Raw genomic sequence first — 21273 nt, 5'->3', positions numbered from 1 at the left:
TGGTGCCCTCTCTTGGGTCCTGGAAGGGCAAGAGCAAATGGGTACTGAAGAGGGGTCAAAACTGGGTGCCGCTGGTCTCCCACCCCACTGTCAGACCTTTGCTATGGATCTCATCCCATCTGAAACAAGAAGAAGAAGAGGAGGAGGAGAATTGGTTTTTATACCCTCGATTTTCTCAACCTTTAAGGAGTCTCAAACAAAGGAGTTACAATCTCCTTCCCTTCCCCTCCTCAAACAAACACCTTGTAAGGCAGGGCTGAGAGAGTTCGGAGAGAACTGGGACTAGCCCAAGGTCACCCAGCAGGCTGTACGTGGAGGAGCGGGACACAAACCTGGTTTACCAGATTAGAGTCCACCACTCTTGACCACGACACCACACTGGCTCGGCGCTCCCGATGGGACAGTCCCATGATGAGGTGGGCCATGGGTACTCGATGCGCAGCGGGAGCCCTGGGTCCTCCCACCCCACGTCCCAGAGGTCCGCAAAGAGGAATCCCCCAGAGGCCTTGGGTCCACCTCCCTTGGCCCCCTGTCCTCCTTGCAATTAAAGGAGAAAGTGAAAAATGGTAGACCAGAGGCAGACTTCCAAGCGGTGCGCTCTTTTTCTCTCTGGCTGGCGTCCTTCCACGGGCCTTCATTATGTTTTACGGCCATGCTACAGTAGTTAAGGGCATAATTTAGGAAGTGTCAGGCAGGAGTGTGGGTAGCGGGGGGAGAGGCGTCTTAACCCTCCTGTGGCACCGCGAGCTGACTCAAAATGACACACGGCTCGGGGAAACATTAGCGTTGTCTTTGCATGAGGAAAAAATATTGTCTTTGAGGGCTCGGGCATAAATAGCAGGAAGCTGTCCTGCCCCAGCCAACCAAGCACGGTGTTACTCTCGGCAGCAGCTCCGTGGGGAGGGCGGCGAGAAGGACGGGCAGATGTGGCACACAGAGCGGGCATTGGCTGGTTTGTGAACGGCTTGGCAGGAGGCATGTGAGACTCTGTGTCTGCCGTGCGAGCGAGCGAGGGGGGGATCCTCTGGTGTGCTGCTGCGGGCGCTGCAGGGGCAATGGATCACATAAGAATGGATCCTATGAAAGGCCCTGCTGGATCAGACCAAGGCCCATCAAGTCCAGCAGTCTGTTCACACAGGGGCCAACCAGGTGCCTCTAGGAAGCCCACAAGCAAGATGACGGCAGCAGCATCTTGCCTGCGTTCCACAGCACCTAATAGGATAGGCCTGCTCCTCTGATCCTGGAGAGAATAGGCATGCATCATGACTAGAATTCATTTTGACCAGTAGCCATGGATAGTCCTAGAATCATAGAATCATAGAGTTGGAAAGGACCACCAGGGTCATCCAGTCCAACCCCCTGCACAATGCAGGAAATCCACAACCACCTCCAACCACTCTCCTTCTTCAATTGAAGTTTTAGAAGTTCAGTTCCTTCAGAAAATGGCTGCTTTGGAGGGTGGACTCTATGCTAATATACCCTACTAAGGTCCCTCCCCTCCCATCTTGGCCATCTTCTGGGCATGGAGTAGGGGTCACTGGGGGTGTGGGGGGGAGGTAGCTGTGAATTTCCTGCATTGCGCAGGGGGTTGGACTAGGTGACCCTGGTGGTCCCTTCCAACTCTATGATTCTATGATCCTATTCTATGATTCTAAACCCCGCCTTCCACAGGCTCCACCAAATCTCCAGGAATTTCCCACCACACAGTTGGCCACCCCAGAAAGGCCATGCTGCAAGTTTCGCTTTGCTTACTTGGCCTTGAAATTCACGTCGACAAAGTTTCGGAACTTCCCTACAGTGCTAGGATAACGCTCTCTTGTCCGACGGGAGACGAGCTTTGGGAAGGGCCCATTCCTGGCACCGGCGGAGTACCGAACTCAATTGCCGCTAACGAGGATGAAATTACACAGGCATTAGTGTAATTACAACGAGGAAAAGTCTTCTGGTTCAACAAAGATGATTGATGCTTCGTGGGAAGCCATTCCAGGGAAACTTGCTACGGCTGTGATTTATCTCCAGCAAGCTCCCTCGACGAGGAAGGAAATGGGCCCACAGTAAAGGAGCGAAGGAAATGGATGGGATGTGGAACTACGGGATGGCAGTCAAGTAAATAATGCATGTTGGCAGCGGTATCGGCAAGGCAGGGAGAAATATCTTGGACAGGTGTCCTTCCGAACGGTGCCAACCAACCAGACCCATCAATCTCGTCAAGCGGCCTGAAGGCCTCCGTGTGTGCATGGGGGTGGGGGTAGCAGACGTACCTATTTGGGTGCTGCACACCCCAGTTGGTGTTTGCGCATGAGCTCGGAGAGGCAGGGGGTCATGTTGGAGGACCCGAGGAGAGAGGAGGAGACCCCAAACTATCTTAAGAGTTTTTTTTAAAAAAAACATCCCCCCCCCCAATTCTGAAGCAGATTAAAGCGGCTCCAGGTGTTCTTTCTAGAGAAAAAGAGATTAAGAGTCAACATTAATCAAGTTTACGGCATATTCAAATGAGGAGATGAAGGGAAGGGAGGATGCCGCGTAAACAGCCCCCGACTCTGAAAGGTTTTCGTAATGAGCAACGGGTTTTTTTCCCCCTGCCAAGGAATTTGCCAGGGTCAATGTGGGTGAAAACAAAAAGACAGGTGTCTTCTAACCAAAGTGGAAATGAGATTCCCAGACTGGGGTAGTTCCTTCCGATTAATTGAAACGTTGCTGGGAAACACGACGAAATGGATGGGCTGGGAATTCAGGGCCGAGAGAAGAAAGTCGTTTTGCGTGTACTGCATAACCGATTTATGGGGTTGGAGCCCCTTCCCGATGAAGAAAGTCTGAAGAGTCTGGGACTTTCCAGTTTAGAAAAGAGACGACTCGGAGGGGCCATGATAGAGGTTTATAAAGTTATGCATGGGGTGGAGAGAGTAGACCGAGATGGTGAGGTCCAGGTCGGAGATTTGGGGATGGAGCTTGGGGAGAACAGGGACCTCAGCCACCAAAGCAGCCATTTTCTCCAGGGGAACTGAACTCTGGAGATGAGCTGTCATTCTGGGGGATCCCCAGGTCCCACCCGGAGGCCGGCATCCCTAGAAGTGGGCAAGCTACATAAAACAGCAAATAGATTTGTGTTAATGGACCAACAGACAGCAGAGACGCCATTCTGGTTGAGTTCTGTGCAATAAAGCAGCTGTTCTATTTGACTGCAAACACAGATATCGATGTTAATGTACACTTACCCTATCAAGTATCTCTGCTACGTTTCCATTTTATAGCAAAGTGCCCATTGAGGTGAAAGGTCGAAGGAGGGTGTGCGTGAACGATCCTGGCAATTTTCCAGCTGGTTCCGGGCGCCCAGAAGAAAAACCGTCAACTGGACCGAGGTGACCCTTAAAGGCCTGCTCACCACTTATTTGGAGCGACATCTCAGCTAAATCTAAGAGCTCTTATCGGTTGGCCAACTATGGATTGGGAAATTCCTGGAGATTTGAGGGGTGAAGCCTGGGGAAGGCAGGGTTTTAGAGGGTTGCCCGGTACCCTCTGGCAATTGATTGGGGTGGGGTTGCCAACCTCCAGGTACTAGCTGGAGATCGCCTGCTATTATGACTGCTCTCTCACCCTCAAGGTACTAGCTGGAGCTCTCCTGCTATTACAACTAATCTCCAGCCGATAGAGATCAGTTCATCTAGAGCAGTGGTTCCCAACCTTTTTTTGACCAGGGACCACTAGGACTTTTTTGTTCGGTGCAGAAACCCCAAGGTTCAAAATAAAAATTCCGGGAATTTGAAAATAAACTTTAATCATAACTGTTAGTTAAACATTAAACTTAGAATTATATTTGAATATATATATTTTATAATAGAGAACTTTTAATTGAAAATATTAATTTATTATGGGTTTATAACTTTGTTCTGCGGACCTTAATTTAGTTCTCACGGACCCCTGGGGGTCCATGGACCCCTGGTTGGGAACCAGTGATCTAGAGAATATGGCTTCTTTGGCAATTGAACTCTGTGGCATTGAAGTCCCTCCCCTCCCCAAACCCTCCCCTCCTCCGCCCCAAAAACCTCCTGCCAGTGGCGAAGAGGGACCTGGCAACCCTATGCAACCCTATGTACTGGGAAACTCCTTCACCTTGCCAGGGTCTAGGGTTGCCAACCTCCAGGTACTAGCTGGAGATCTCCTGCTAGTACAACTGATCTCCAGCCAATAGAGATCAGCTCACCTGGAGAAAATGGCCGCTTTGGCAATTGGACTCTATGGCATTGAAGTCTCTCCCCTCCCTGAACCCCGCCCTCCTCATGCTCCGCCCACAAAACCTCCCGCCGGTGGTGAAGAGGGACCTGGCCACCCTAGGTGGGGGGGGGGACTTACCAGGAGCAAAGAGAGGCCAAGGCTGGCAGAAGAAGAAGAAGGAGGATTTGGTTTTTATATGCCGACTTTCTCTACCACATAAGGGAGACTCAAACTGGCTTGCAATCAATTGTGTGCTGTTATTTTGATTGAGTACCTCTCAGTACAGCACCGGGTGATTGTTGTTTTGGTTTAGTACCTGGAGGTTGGCAACCCTAGACCCTGGCAAGATGAAGGAGTTTCCCAGTGCATAGGGTTGCCAGGTCCCTCTTCACCACCGGCGGGAGGTTTTTGGGGTGGAGCCTGAGGAGGGCGGGGTTTGGGGAGGGACTTCAATGCCACAGAGTCCAATTTCCAAAGAAGCCATATTCTCCAGGAGAACTGATCTCTATCTGCTGGAGATCAGTTGTAATAGCAGGAGATCTCCAGCTAGTACCTTGAGGTTGGCAACCCTACCTGTGCATTATTGGCATGATCTTAGGATATGGTTTATATGGCTGCAAGCTATGGAAAGTATCTACCCTGGGTTAGTTTGCGGGCTAAAGATCGGGAGCCCCACCAGTTCCTGTGCTGTGCTGATGTACTAACTAACCACACATATAGGGTTTTTTTTCTGCCTAGGTTGCAGCCTAGTTCAGACAAGATGCTGAGCCGGTAGAAGGTTGCCCAGGGACCCTTTTTGTCTTGCAGGCTTCACCGATAAATCAGGCCTTGCACAATTACATAGCAAGCCCTCCTTATCTTCCGCCCGTACTAAAACCGCAGGATCCTTCTGTTCAGGAATTAAACTCTGCTCCTCACCTCTGTAGCCAGCAAACGGCACCCTGTGAATTCAATATCCTGTTTTTCTCCAGTAATAATTCAGCCCTTGTTTCCTGTTGTCCTTCAGCACCCCTTCGGAAAGCAAACTCCCCCCCCCCATCCCCTCTTTTTCTTTCTTCTATGGTAGTGCTAGGAGAGTGTTAAGCTGTAGTTCTGCAGTCCAAGCTCTGCTCACGACCTGAGTTCGATCCCAACGGAAGTTGGTTTCAGGTAGCCGGCTCAAGGTTGACTCAGCCTCCCATCCTTCCGAGGTCAGTGAAATGAGTACCCAGCTTGCTGGGGGTAAAGGGAAGATGACTGGGGAAGGCACTGGCAAACCACCCCGCAAACAAAGTCTGTCTTGGAAAGGTCGGGATGTGACATCACCCCATGGGTCAGGAATGACCCGGTGCTTGCACAGGGGACCTTTACCTTTACCTTTTTTATGGTAGTTCTGACAACCTCCATTTGAGGTCTGGAGATCTCCCAGCATTTCAGCAGCTCTCCAGTTCCCCTGGAGAAAAGGGCTGCTTTGGAGGGTGTCTAGAGGAGGCAACAAAGATGGTGAGGGGTCTGGAGACCAAGTCCTATGAGGAAAGGTTGAAGGAGCTGGGTATGTTTAGCCTGGAGAGGAGAAGACTGAGAGGGGATATGGGAACCATCTTCAAGTACTTGAAGGGCTGTCATTATAGAGGATGGTGCAGAGTTGTTTTCTGTTGCCCCAGAAAATCGGACCAGAACCAACGGGTTGAAATTAAATCAGAAGAGTTTCCATCTAGACATTAGGAAGAATTTTCTAACAGAGCAGTTCCTTAGTGGAACAGGCTTCCTCGGGAGGTAGTGGGCTCTCCTTCCCTGGAGGTTTTTAAGCAGAGGTTAGATGGCCATCTGTCAGCAATGTTGATTCTATGATCTTTAGCAGACAATGAGAGGGAGGGCATCTTGGCCATCTTCTGTGCATGGAGTAGGGGTCAGTGTGTGTGTGTGCGGGGGAGGTAGTTGTGAATTTCCTGCATTGTGGAAGGGGTTGGACTAGATCACCCTGGTGTTCCCTTCCAACTCTATGATTCGATGATTCTTTGACTCTGTGGCATTATTTCCCGCCAGACTCCTGTCCCAAACTCTGCCCGCCCCAGATTCCATCCCCCCTCCAAATCTCCAGGAATTTTCCAGGCTGGAGTTGGCAACCCTACTCTCCGGTCTGTTCTCCCCCTGCCCAACTCCAAATTTATGCCAAGAGTGCAGCCCAAGCGTCTGTGTTAGAACCAAGGGCTAGAATAGGGGAATTAAAGTGTCTTTGAGCATATGCAGAGTTTAAGAGAGTAACTACACGATAGGCCTGACCCATGTCGGGTCACGGGCATGTGACTGGACTCGCAGACAGATGTACGTCGGAGGAACTCACCTTAAAATGTGCTGGTTCCCGTTCGACCCTATAACAGGCGGTGATCAGTTGTAATTCTGGGAGATCTACAGGCTCCACCTGCAATCTCTGTTGTCTGGAGACCAGATGTAATCCAGGAACATCTCCAGCCACCACCTGGAGGTTGGCAACCTTATGGGAAAGGCTGTGGCTCAGTGGTAGAGTATCTGCTTGGCATGCAGAAAGTGCCAGGTTCAATCCCCGGCATAGCCAGTTAAAAGGCTCAGGTAACAGGTGATGTCAGAGACCTCTGCCTGAGACCCTGGAGAGCCGCTTCCAGTCTGAGTAGATAATACTGACCTTGATGGACCCAGGGTCTGATTCAGTATGAGGCAGCTTCATATGTCCATATATATCTGTCCAAATTGGCAACTCTAATTACTAGAAATGAGTGGCGGACTGCAGTCAGAGCAAAAGGCCTGAGGTAACAGACCACAGGGGAAAGGCATAGAATCATGGGCCATTTTTGCATGGTCAATTTTGATGCTTGCTCAAAGCTCTTTTTTAAAATGCAACTTTAAAAATGACTATTCACGGTCACGACGCAAAAGGAGAAATTCCACCCCCCACTTGCCTGCTCCTTTGTTCCTGTTTGCATAGCTATTAGTATGTGCATATCTAACGCACCTCTGTTGTTTTGCATAGTTCCTTGAGGGAGATTCTTCGCAGCAAACACCAAAGGTCTCGTTAAATGGGCTCTTTACTAATGTGAAGCAGGTATGCGCCAGCTTCGCAGCCATTTCCAGAATGACGGTTCAGCGTGCAAAATTCCAAAAAATATGGGGGTAATTCAGCCTGGAACACGCTGCTAATTACCATGCAAAAATGGCCATAGAGTTGGCCATCTAGTCCACCCCCCTGCTCAATGCAGGATCAGCCTAGAGCATCCCTGGCAAGTGCTTGTCCAGCCTCTGCTTAAAGACGGCCAGTGAGGGGGAGCTCAACACCTCCCTAGGTAGCTGGTTCCACTGTCGAACAACTCTTACTGTAAATTCCCCCCCCCCAATATCCATGTGAAACCTTTCCTCCCTCAATTTCAACCCATTATTGTGAGTCCTATCCTCTGCCACCAACAGGAACAGTTCCCTGCCCTCCTCTAAGCGACAGCCCTTCAAATACTTCAAGAGAGCAATCATATCCCCCCCCTTCAACCTCCTCTTCTCCAGGCTCAACATTCCCAGCTCTCTCAGCCTTTCCCGTGTTTTCCTGTGTCCTCCTTTCGTTGGTAAAATAAGCCCCCACCAAATTTAGGTGCGAATGGAAAAGACAACTGAACAAACCAGCGGGTGCCGCCGCTGTCAAGTCACACTTGACCCTCAGGTCTGCTTGCGTCCATCGTGTTGAATGGTTGGACCCCAAAGGTTACGTTCTGCGGGCAGCAGCCCTTTCTTCTGTTGCGGGGAACCTCCCTCTGTGTCGTTGACAGCAGAATCTGACCTTGGGATCCAGAGAGCTAAATGGCACATAGCTCTCTGGCTGGATGTGTTTGGAGCATGGTTAACTGCGCATGGTTTCATTCCCATGGGAAGTGCTGTCGACTTTCACATCATCTTCTGCCTGGTCCTTTTAACTGGAGATACCGGGGATTGAACCCGGGACCTTCTGCATGCCAAGCAGACGCTCTACCACTGAGCCACAGGCCTGCCCCTGGGCTTCACATCGCCACGCTGGCATCTTCTGGAAAACCCCAATCCTCAGCAGACCAGTTCCACCGAGTTCAATGGGGCTGACATCCAAGCCCTGGCTTGGTGGTGGAATGCATGATTGGCATGCAGAAGGTCTCAGCTTGGCACCCTGGCATCCCCCGAAAAGCAGTGTTTCCCAGGCTGTGGGTCACAACCCAAAAGTGTGTCACAAACTCTATGAATGTGAACTCCAACTTTTTGCAGTTTTACCGATTTGAACATGCTCTGTTGTTGTTGTTTTTGAAAGGTGGGTAGCCCTGTTGGCCGCAGTAGAAGGGCCTGGCAGCCTCATTTGGAGCTTCTTAAAGAGGATCAGTTGGGGAAGGGCCTGTAGCTCAGAGGTAGAGCATCTGCTTGGCATGCAAAAGGTCCCAGGTTCATTCCCGGCATCTCCAGTTAAAGGGACTAGGCGAGTAGGTGATGTGAAAGACCCCTGCCTGAGACCCTAGAGAGCCGCTGCTGGTCAGAGTAGACAATACTGACTGTGATGGACCAAGGGTCTGATTCAGTATAAGGCAGCTTCATGTGTTCATGTGTGAGTCCTGTAGCACCTGAAAGAACAAGAATTCTAGGGTATACGTTTTTGAGAGTCAAATCTTCTATCACAAAGGGAGTTTTGACTGTGGAAAGCTTCTACTCTGGAAATCTTGTTGGTTCAAAAGTCACTGCTGGACTTGAATCTTATTTTTTAAAAGAGGGTCAACCTACCCAAAAGGGTAGGAACCACTGCCGTAAAGGACACAGTTTTAGGTGATGTGACGGACTCCTAGTTGATGTACTAGAGAGATCAGTTTGAGTAGATCAGTTGTCTGACTCAGTAAAACATAATGTGGGACCCTTTTTCCTAATTCTGGAGTGGGGTGTCCCTAGAAGATTTAGCGAGGCAATGACACAATTCTGTTAAGGGCACCTCCCAGGAAAGGTTTTGGAATTTTCCAGATGCTCCAGGGTTTCTTCCTGTGGTGGAATTTTAAAGGATGGAGACTTATGCCTTTTTCTCTCTTTCATTCTCAGCTCTGGTTCTTCTTCCCATAGTCCTTTGAGAATACACTAATGTGAGCTACTAGCATGCTCTGTTCTAGAGTTGCCCTTTGGTTAAGTTATTGTAGAAATTCCAGAATTTAGTTGTACCATAAGAACATCAGAAAAGCCCTGCTGGATAAGACCAAGGACCATCAAGTCCAGCAGTCTGTTCACACAGTGGCCAACCAGGTGCCTCTAGGAAGCCCACAAGCAAGACGACTGCAGCAGCACCATCCTGCCTGTGTTCCACAGCACCTAAGATAATAGGCGTGCTCCTCTGATACATGAGGGAATAGGTATGCATCATGACTAGTATTCATTTTGACTAGTAGCTATGAATAGCCCTCTCCTCCATGAACATGTCCACTCCCCTCTTCAAAACTTCCAAGCTGGCAGCCATCAACACAATTTCTAAAGTTCCACCATCTCTAAAGTCCAAACATGTAGATGACTAGATGGTTGTGGCGCCAGGAACTAATGGTATCAGAGGTTTTCCTAGATGGTGACCTGACAAACGCTTGACAACCTTTGTGACAGGGCAAGAGGTTTAGTGATAATTTTTGTATGACGTATGTATCCCCCATACCACCTTCTCTTTAGGGCCTGGAAAATGCACAGCTACTTACATTCCTGATTGGCAATTGCTATCTCTCCTATGGACTGCAAAGGACACACACACACACACTAACTGCTTTCTTTGTTCAGGGCTCCATATCAAAGTCACAAGGGCTTTGTTTGTGCCTTGGTGTAATGACTGAATATATTCCTTATTACATTTTGCATTTATGTATTTTCTTTGGTTGTAATTGCTATGCTTTTTTTCTTTCTAGTTTGCTTGATGGTGCAATAAATAGTTGTTAAGTGTTTAAGTATTACTGGTTGAGTATCCCTTATCTGAAATGCTTGGGACCAGAAGTGTTCTGTATTTTGGATCTTTCCGTAGTTTGGAATATTTGCATATACATACTAAGATATCTTGGGGATAGGACCTAAGTCTAAACATGAAATTAATTTAGGTTTTATATACCCCTTATACGCTTAGCCTGAAGGTAATTTTATACAATATTTTTAATAATTTTGTGGTTGTGGGCAATCGCGGGGTACCTGCCATTGGCGCGACTGGCCTGCACACGTGACGTTTTATTTTTTGTGGGCACTCAAAAAGTTTTGGATTTTGGAGTATTTTGGATATCGGATTTCTAGATAAGGGATACTCAACCGGTATATGTATATGCCCCTCTCTTCTTGCGAATCTGGATACAGAGCCGGTCACTTCACCCAGGCACAAATCATAGAGGGAGGAATAGAGGCAGTTTTATGGCCCCGTTCTCCAAAATCTCTAACACTTCCCAAACAGTCTGTTTTACAAAGTCCTTCCAAAGCCATCGATGGGGCAATATCATTTTTGCCTTATCTGCATAAACTCTCCCCACACCTGTAGTCAAACGGCAGTCTCTCTAAATTGTCTGTATCCGTTTGATCATCTAACCTACCAGGTTTAAGGAAAATCGCCTTGGAATACCAATCAGACATTCAACGAAACCGCACCATTAAGGCAATCCACGGAGAGGTGTTTTATATAACAAAGGGGATTTGTTCTGATACTCAAACAATGTATATTAATGAAAGAGTCGAAAGAGATTCATTTGGCTCTCAAAGCAAACATGCTAATAGGGAGAGAAGAAGAAAAAAGCCATGGAGAAGTAAAGAACGCTTCTTCTTCTTCTTCTTTTTTTAAACTGTGCTTTATTTAGGGCTAAGCTGGTAAGCGTCATTCAGTAATTACAGAAGATATTACAAGGAGTTTTCGGGAATTGAGAATCAGAGAGCAGTTGTACGGAACTGCAGCAGCAATGTGACTCGCCTGGGTAAAGGGCTTGTTTTGGTGGTCTCGTCCCGGTCAAACAACCAGAGTTATCCAAGGGGTGTTTAGCCAGCATGGAGACATCAAAATCAGGCCCAGCAGGGAAAAAGAAAGAAAACAACAACCCTTAAAAAAAAAATTCCCCAAACTAACCAAAAGGCAAACAAATAATTATTCAGAGAGAACCATGTCATTTTCCTCAGTCCAACATAATGAACTGAGTGGGAGGAAGCCCCTCTTAAAATCAAGTCTTAACACAATGGAAATAAATTATAATAAATATGATATACTTTAAAATATATGTGTTCTTAAATAATTCATTGTTTCTATTTTTCTGATTCAGATTTTAAAGCAACTTTTTTTAAACTGCTCTAAAGTCATTTACCAAAGATAAATATCGTGCTTTCATTAAATAGTTTTCCTTGATTTTTTTTTCTCTATCATTACAATTAAAAGTCCTACAAAATATGCAAATTTATTTACAGAAAAACAGAGCCAGCGTCTTTTTTTATTTTTAAACATCCCCCTGTTTTTCAAAATTCCTTGTAAACAGTTTCAGAAATTCTTCAAAGAGATTGCATTTTTTGTAATTTTTTTTCTTTTTGTGTTTTTATTTTTTTTAGTGTTTTTGTTTTTTTTAAGATTAAGGTTCTAGGCTAAACCCCCGCCCCCGCCCCACCCCTTGTCCTGAAGGATTCTAGAGCAAATATGGAATCTACTGAAGCGAAAGATGACGGGAGGTTGCTTACAACAGCTCATGGAAATATGAAAGCATCTTAGCTGTGGCTTCGTTTTTGCCTTTCGTCAAGTTTGAACGGACTTTTGGACCGTTCGCCAGAAGACGGCCGCTCGTTTTCCGTTTGCGTGGTCTACAGGAATTGAGAGTTTTGTTTCATTGGCTTAGTAGGTTATTTCTTTACTTATTACTAGCTGGAATGCTTGCAGTTAAAAAAGCTGCCATGTTAAGCCATCGTCTCCTTTGCCCCTCCCCCTCCCCGATAAGACACAGCTTTCAACAGCGATTGGCTGAGAGCAGGAACTGATTTCAATCTAAACTCTACAAAAGTTACAGTTCTACAACATCTTTGTTTTTTTAGCATTAATGCTAACTTCTATGTATATATTTTTTTGCTTTTTTTTTTGCTTTTTATGTTGTCTAATCCTTCCCCCCCCTTAATATAGGTATTTTAAACTTTTTTTTTAATTCTGTACAACTATTAGAATTTAAAGGGGGTGGAGTCAGAAGCATTTACAAATTTGTTCACTTTCTACTTTGTATCAGAGTTCTTTTTCCTTCTTCTTAACTTTCTGGTCCACCGATCTGTTTTTTTTTTTTATTTTTTATTTTAATTTTTTTTTGCTTTTCACAGATAACCCTCCTTTACCTGCCCTTTTAACCACCCGATCCATACATATTATACAGAAAACCATATGAAAGTTTCATAGACTCTAATTAATGTATAACCAAAGATCCTCCAAAGTATCAAAGAACTATTATCTTGCCATTTGTTAAAAGCGTTTTTAAGCATTTTTTTTTCAATTTTTACATATTTCATATAATTGCTCTCAAAAACTGTTATAGGAACAGCTCAAGAGAAAAGGAAAGAACTTCTGTAATTTACATACAGCTACAAGTTTGCGATAAAAAGTTATGTCCTTTGGTCCCTATATAGCTAAGGAATGACAGATAGATGCTCAGTGACTGGTTGCCGTGGGGTCTCCATAGCAACCGCATCCTTGGTGGCAAACAGGCACTCCTTTTGTCAGTATCAAGGTTTGCATTTCCTGTTTGGAGAAAAGTCGCTGTGGTGACATCAGTGTTCTGCAGAAATCCTAGTCGGTCTTGCTCTTGTGATTTGTTGTTATACTTTTTTCATTTTTCAAGCATTGTCCTCCGGACCCAGCTGATGGTTACTTTTCTTGAAGAAATTGTTTACAGTCTCAACAATCAGAAAGAGAGTAAATCTGAAGTCTTCGGCTTGACTGATATTTGCTGATATGTTAAAGGTGTAATCCAACAGTTCTCGTTCCTATATATATTATTTAATATATATATATGTATATTTCTCTAAATGCGGCCCATTCAGCTGATGCCCTAAAAAGAGATGAAGAAGATCATTGCAGATTAAACCAACACAGGCTTACAATTGAAAAAAAAATCCTAAAAACAAACAAAAAAAGGAAACGAAAAGGAAGAATGACAGAGAAAATTGACGAAGGAAGAGAGGTTCAAAAGATCATACCTAAAAATAAAGAAATTTTGAAGAAGACCTGCTCCCAAGACAATCTTGTTCCCATTGTGGAAACTAAATTCAATTTTGCTTAATGGGTTCAGGATCAGACCCCTAAAGTGGTTTTTATAATGACAATGATAAGATCCATCTCCCATTCCTGGTGTAATATTTTCCTATTGACTTTCTGGGGGACAGGGCAGTGTCAGCTAACTAACAAGATACCCCTGATCATAATAATAAAAAAAGAGAAATGTTTCAGAAAGAACACTGTGTAATACATACATACATACACAGCCTGATTTTTATGGCTCCTTACTTGTGCCAGGATTCACCAGTAGGGCTGTGCATAATGATAAACCCAAACCGAAACCCCCCCGAAAAAAAGCCATTTCAGTAAATTTCGGATTTGGGTTTACCAAATGGCAAAACCTGGGGAGAAAGCAAAAGCCAAAATTAAAATCCCCGAAAAAACCATTTAAGTATTTGGCTTTTTTGGGGTTTATTACCCAGGCTTTGTGAAACTCCCGAGGGGGCATTTTTTGAGGTAGAGCCCCCAAATTTGTAGCGTAGTTATGGGGTCTGGAAGGGGTTGCCCCCATCCTCCCCCACAGAGAATAAATAGTGAAGTGGCCGTGGTCAGAATCTCTATTGTGAATTTTGCTATTTATCTCTATGGAGGAGCCCTGCCAACTTTCCCACCATTGCCCTATTCACCAGGGTGAGGTGTCCCTGTCACTCCAGTATGTGAGAAGATGCCACCCAAACAAGTGCGCACATGTCGAAGGACTATGGATAGGGTTGCCAGCTTCAGACTGAGAAATACCTGGAGATTTTGGGGGCAGAGCCTGAGGAAGACAGGGTTTGGGGCGGGGCGGGACTTCAATGCCATAGAGTCCAATTGCCAAAGCGGCCGTTTTCTTCAGGGGAACTGATCTCTGTCGCCTGGAGATCAGTTGTAACAGCAGAAGATCTCCAGCCACCACCTGCAAGTTGGCAGCCCTGACTATGGAAGGTGTGTGGGTTCTTGGTACTGCCGTGGTGCTTTATACTGGGCTCTTGGGGCTCTTCTAGATTCTCGCATTTCTGGGTTTGCTGAAAGGATAGTGCTTCCACATTACATTTTCTGGCTGCAAGAGCAGTCCCAAGTCACTCCCCTTCAATTGCATGAAGTCGGATTCTTCCGAGAACCATGTCCAAAATTGGCAAGTGTGTTGTTGCATCTGTCTCAGAGCTCTGGAGTAAAGTGGGCATTCTGGGAAGTAGCCACATGCCAAAATCTTCCTGTCTTTAATGGTTACACACTGGAATGACTTTGAGGAGCATTCCGGTGGGTTTCAAACCTGTAGAAGGCTGAGAGGGGATATGATAACCATCTTCAAGTACTTGAAGGGCTGTCATATAGAGGATGGTGCTGAGTGGTTTTCTGTTGCCCCAGAAGGTCGGATCAAAACCAACAGGTTGAAATTAAATCAAAAGAGTTTCCGTCCAGACATTAGGAATAATTTTCTAACAGTTAGAGCAGTTCCTCAGTGGAACAGGCTTCCTCGGGAGGTGGTGAGCTCTCCTTCCCTGGAGGTTTTTAAGCAGAGGCTAGATGGCCATCTGTCAACAATACTTATTCTATGACCTTAGGCAGATGATGAGAGGGAGGGCACCTTGGCCATCTTCTGGACAGGGAATAGGGGTCACTGGGAGTGTGGGGGGAGGTAGTTGTGAATGTCCTGCATTGTGCAGGGGGTTGTACTAAATGATTCTATAATTCTTTTGATTTCAACATTTATAATCACTGGGTTTCCCCCCGCCCTTGCTATTGAGCCTGATACCGGTTATGGTGTTTGGCTCTAACTCCACACCTGTCAAATCTGAATGCGATGGCCACAGGTGTAGATGGCTTTAAATGGGGATTCGACAGCTCCATGGAGGAGAGGTCTATCAGTAGCTACAAGCCCATGGTGACTAAAGGGAACCTCCATGTCTGGAGGCAGTTGACCTGAATACCAGTGCCTGAAGGCAACAGCAGGGGAAGGCCTTGGCATATATGCCTTGCTGTTGGCCCTCCAGAGGAACCGCTTGGCCATTGTGTGAGGCAGGATGCTGGACTGGATGGACCAGGGCTCTTCTTAGGTTCTTACATTCGTTTCTATGCCAGATCACAGTCTACAGTGTTGTGCCTCTATGGCATATAAGGAGAAAACTGCAGACGGACCCCTTCCACTTCCTGTGGACAGCAGATTGGCCAATAAAGTATTTTCCTTTGCAAATGGCAGAAAAAAACACTTTTGTACTGGTGGTCTGGAAAAAAAAAACTAAAATGGGTTGGAACAAACCTTCTCTCTCTTTGCAATAAAAGAAACATAAAAAAGTAAAGCTAACATTTCTTAAATAAAAAAAAATGTAATCATGATCCAACTAAACTTGACATTTAAAGAGGGATGCTTAATCATTATGGCTTAGCTCTTATCTCTTGCTAGCAAGCAGGTTTCTCTTATACACTTGGTGATTTATTACATCAAGAAACTTAGAAACCGTAAAAGCTCTCCTCTGCGGGAGAAGTGTCATGCGTTATATCAAACCATGCTGGCAGGTTTTCCACACTGTTGATTGAACAAACAGCAAACCATACACAGCAGTCTAAACAATTACAACACCAAAAATAATAAGAAGAATATAAGAAGAAATCAAAAAAGGAAAACACTCATCCAGGACCCTTTTTCAGTTGTAACCAAACAAAAGGAAAAAAAATGCATTTTACTTTTGAGTCAGGATTGTTGTTTTTTTGTCTCCTCCAAATAGCATGCCCCTCCCCTTCCCCAAAACGATGGCTTTAGTAAAAGACGTTGAGCTGCAAAACCTTAAAATTAGGAATTCTGGGAAGGCACGTTAGAAGCCGCTGGCTTTTATTTTCTAGCTTGCTTGGAACACAGCTATTTTCTTTTTGTAAGATTATTGTGATTAACTGTTTGAATTTTGGAGAGGGATTAGAGATATCTTAAGGAAGAAAGAAAGAAAGAAAAACCAATTGAAAAAGGCCCCCAATTATCCATTAAAAAAACACAAGATTTTAGAGTGCAAAAAATACCAATCACACATTTTCCCCCGTTTCCTTTTCCAACTAGAAATTTTTTCATACATTTATAACAATCCCATTTCCCCCCCCCCTAAAGAATTAGGAATTCGTGTTTTTTCCCCCTTCCACGTGATATCTAGAGAAGCATAAACCGCTGAACGAGAAATCAAACAACAAAGAAACCACTGCAAGCACTAAAGAAAACGAAACGAATAATAAAAAGAGAAATAAAAATGAGCACAGCAATAAAAAACCGTGGCAGCACAATAGTCAAGAAAGGCACATGTGATCATGACTGGCCAATCATCAACTGATACAACATCCAAGAAAAAATGCTTCAATCACGGCACCTGCACGAAACTTGACGGCATGTCATGCAACCACTTCTTAGCGTCGTTACATGGCCCCATCATGTCACACTTTCAACTTCGAGTTGATTGGAACTTACGGACTGGGGGGGCTGTATTCTCCACTTTCCTGTCATTACGTGAACTTTTTTCCTAGCTCAGCGCGAGACTGTGGTGGTTTTGACTGGCTCGTGGTTGAGTTTGTTGGAAAATTGATTGAATGACAAAAGAAGAAAAGATTTTTTTATGTATATATATATTTATATTTATATATAGTTTGGAAAAAAGGAGGGGAGTCGGGAAGGAAGGTAGAGATTAAAACCAAAAAAAGAAAAGAAAAGGAAAAAACCGTCGAAAGAAAGTTTAAAAGAAAGGGAAAAAAAAATAAGCACCAAACACAGCATCGTTCCGAAAAGCTCTAATGGACACACAATCGAATAAGGGGGAAACAAAGAAAGGCTGAACAGAAACAAAAGAAAGGTTTAAATAATTTTTCTTTAAAAATAAAAAAGGAATGGAGGAGGCCTAGCAAGAGACACACCGACATATACAACAGTTCATGTGGACACAGAATAAACAGTGACCAATAACAGAACAATATGTCGTGACGGCTGAAAGAAGCATGCGTCGGATGGATGACAGCAGACACCGATAAATTGCTTTGCAAAGTCTGGAAAATATATTGGCCTCCGACCAATCCCGTTGGGTTGAAAAACAATCTAGCCCCAACTGTGCCCGTGCTTGCAGGCTAGAACAGCAATGGGCTATTTCTATTCAACTGTGGGAGACAATCCTTCTCTGCCAGGGCCTTGGATGGAGCTGAGACCTCATGGTTTCTTTCATCCCCAGGGCATCAAGAAATCAAAGAGGAAGAAGGTGGTGGTTATGATAGAGTCACAGCTGCCTGCCTACGCCATGTTCTCTGTAACAGGGCCCTGTAAAGTACAGTCACATGAGAAGGGCACAACTATCTGGGGGAACAATAATCTTTTCTTCCTCGACCACTTCAGCCTCTGCAACCAACTGAAGCCCACCTCCCCTTCGTTCTCCCGCACGCTCAAAGATTGGTTCCATATTTGCACAGTAAAATTTCAACCCAGAGGTAATATTTGAAGCCATCCAATTAAAGCAAACATAAAGGTGACATAGGCCTATCTTCCATTCGATATGGGTCCAGAATCCTCGTAGCCTCCCTAACCCATAGGTATGTGGAATCATAAACGACAGTTGCGTGGGTGGTCATGGAAGGACGAGCATTGGCGTCATTGTGTGTTTTCCGCTGCCATGTTACATCGGTGTTCGGGATCAATGCCAAGGTTACTTGTGTCATTTGTACATCACAACTATTATTTGTTGTGTCAGAGGGTAGCTGTATTGGTCTGCAGTAGAAGAGCTAGTTTCGAATCCAGGAGCTCCTTAGAGACCTACAAGATTTTCAGGGGATGAGCTTTTGAAAGTCAAAGCTCCCTTTGGCAGATGACGTACGACAATTAATCGTTGTGATGTACAACCCCCCTTCTCACCCACCAGAGACAGGTCGATAGTGTACAAAGCACCAGGAAGCTTCCCTGAACCCAGTTCCTTTCACCCTCAGTTCCTTTTGTCTGCAGTACATACGTGGCAGCTTCTTCTAACAAATTTGTTTGGGGTCTTGTCTAGAGGACCTGGTTATTTCAAGACCATGACCTGATGTAAACACCAGTGGGCAAAAAAAGCACTTTCCTGAGGAACTTTTACATTAGGCCTCTTTGAAAGAGGGTTGCTACCAGTGCTAAGGGCCAAGTCCCACAGGTGAATTCTTCTACCAGTCAACGTTGTGTTTAGATCAGGTAAAATCATCCTGGTCATGAGCTTCCTTTAAGGATTGGCTGGTTAATCCCACACCTTTGCTCTCCGAAGAAGCTGTGGGGTTGAGTGGCTGACGATTGTGGTATGTTACAAGCCCCTCCCCCAAATTATTTAAGAGTTAGGTTGAATCTAGCAATTTCATGTGACCATCTGGGCAGGTGCTGAGACATTCACGTGACAGGTCCAACATGTATCGATCCTTTGGGAAATGCAGATACTTTGCAGGGTGTGTTGTGAAAGATGTATTCGTTGTATCATACAGCAGCCTACTGGGTTATAGGAAGGTGCCTTCTTCTCTTTGGAAACCCTTAGTACTGATCTGGGAAGTTCTCTACCCCCTACACTACCAGAATTAAGGAGGCAACCATCGGTTGATACGTCTCTGCTGTGAAAAGCAAAAACATCACATATAAACGTCTATAAGATCGCCGCAACCTTTGCAAATGAAATGCTTCAGATTTTTGCGTCAATTCGAGTCGTTTCGCATGAGGCTAAGTCTATGCAACGAACAGAAAGGCGGAACAAAATGAAGCAGAGTGCAGGATCAGAAGAAACACAGATGGGCCTTTTCATCATCTGCCAATGCGCAAGAACAGAATTTTCGTTGGGGTTTAATGTGAATCCTTTTTTTAAAAAAATGCAATGCTTTTGTGGTTGCGAAATTGTGTCTGCAGAGGTGACATTAGAAACCTGGCGTCAACTCCAACAGCAGTTTTGTTTGGAACAAGCAGGCTTCTGATTTTATGTGTTTGTGTCACGTGCCGTCAAGTTTCATCGGCTTAGGGTGACCCCAGCATGGGATTTTCAAGGCAAGTGAGAAGCAGAGGAGGTTTGCCATTTGCCTTCCTCTGCAGAGTCTTCCTTAGTGTTCTCCCTTCTGAGTACTGACCCTGCTGCGCTTCCAAGATCTGATGAGAGAGGGCTATACCATGCTGCCTTCCCTCCAGGCTCACCATTATGGCATGGGCTTCCTCAATCCAGCTGACTATTCCAACAGTTAGAGCAGTTCCTCGGTGGAACAGGCTTCCTCGGGAGGTGGCAAGTGCTCCTTCCCTGGAGGTTTTTAAGCAGAGGCTAGATGGCCATCTGTCAGCAATGCTGATTCTATGACCTTAGGCAGATTGTGAGAAGGAGGGCATCTTGGCCATCTTCTGGGCATGGAGTAGGACTGGAGGTGTGGGTGGGGAGGTAGTTGTGAATTTCCTGCATTGTGCAGGGGGTTGGACTAAATGACTCTGACAGTCCCTTCCAACTCTATGATTCTATGATTCTCCAGTGCCCTGTGATTTCTTCGGAGCTTCTAGGATTGAGTCAGGAGAAGAGCCCCCCCTCCTTTTCTCACATCTAAACTCAGTCCTCTGATGGACGAGAAGTCACCTCCAAATATATTAAAAATGAATATTAAAGATCTTTACCTATGTGGTACTTTCCCATATTTGTTGATGGTCGACATCAGGTTAATTTTGCAAGGAGGGAATGCCCACACTAAAGCAAAGTCAAGTATGTATTTGGAGTTCAAGTCTGGGAGAAACGGGACACTAATTTAACTGTCCTAGATAGGGAGACCAGTCACCAGGTGGGACGTGGGGATCCCCCGGAATTACAGCTCACTGCCAGCCTAAAGAGATCAGTACCCGTGGAGAAAAAGGATGCTTTGAATCATAGAGTTGGAAGGGACCACCAGGGTCATCTAGTTTTCTGAATGCTGGAGAAATACAAATACAGAAAACACAGGCAAAATGCGGGGGAAAGCATGGGGATAGCGAGGCAACCTCTGACGATTGGAAAATGAAAGCATAATCAAACTAAAGCCCCGAAATAATCAGCAGGGTGACCACAAGGAAATTTCAACCAATGGGTTGAAATTAAATCAAAAGAGTTGCCGTCTAGACATTAGGAAGAATTTTCTAACAGTTAGAGCAGTTCCTCATGGAACAGGCTTCCTTGGGAGGTGGTGGGCTCTCCTTCCCTGGAGGGTTTTAAGATGATCCTATGACCTTACGCAGATGATGAGAGGGAGGGCATCATGGCCATCTTCTGGGCATGGAGTAGGGGTCAGGGGTGTGTGTGGGGGAGGTAGTTGTGAATTTCCTGCATTGTGCAGGGGGTTGGACTAGATGACCCTGGTGGTCCCTTCCAACTCTATGATTCTATGAAACAGCCAAGCATAAATGGCCTACATCATCTACAGGCAAGCACTCCAAACACCAATGTCCGCAGTCCTTTAATGGGTTAAGAAAGTGCTGACCATCTCTCTTCCAATGTTCTTCTGAAAGTAGTGCCCGGCTCAATTGCTACCAGCCAGGCCTGGCAAGGGAGAAAGAAGCTCACTCCAATCTTTCAGCACTCAATTAGCACGTTGGCGATATTATTATTATTTTTTTGCCTGCAGCTTGAAATTACTTTCAAGGTGTATGGCGCAATTAACTAAAAATATTTCTTGACTCGTTTTTAATTGCGCTAAATCTGGGATGCACCTCCAGCTAGGACGCATGAGGTGAAAATTGCAGTCCCCCGTATGTTCAAGATTGATTGAAGCCTGAGATCACTCAATAAGCTTTCGCCAACCTATTAATTATTAAACTTTTATTAATTTCTTTTGCATATAAAAAAAATATATCCAACCTCAAGTTTGTACAACGTTCCTGAAAT

The 21273-nt window shown here is 45.4% G+C and overlaps 1 protein-coding gene across 1 annotated transcript in view; it reads right to left on the bottom strand.

Annotated features, from left to right (window-relative positions):
• Positions 1–12449: 12449 nt before the first annotated feature.
• The window catches only part of CELF4 (CUGBP Elav-like family member 4), a 748518-nt gene continuing 739694 nt past the window's right edge, over positions 12450–21273 (bottom strand). Inside the window, exon 13 of the mRNA XM_056848895.1 lies at positions 12450–13220. The gene's annotated coding sequence lies outside the window, so the exon portion shown is untranslated. The remainder of the gene's footprint in view (positions 13221–21273) is intronic.

The sequence above is a fragment of the Euleptes europaea genome, chromosome 4, assembly GCF_029931775.1.
Source record: "Euleptes europaea isolate rEulEur1 chromosome 4, rEulEur1.hap1, whole genome shotgun sequence".
In the NCBI taxonomy this organism is placed as follows: Eukaryota; Metazoa; Chordata; class Lepidosauria; order Squamata; family Sphaerodactylidae; genus Euleptes; species Euleptes europaea.
The sequence above is the reverse complement of the archived record's forward strand: the minus strand, read 5'-3'. Positions and strand labels throughout refer to the sequence as shown.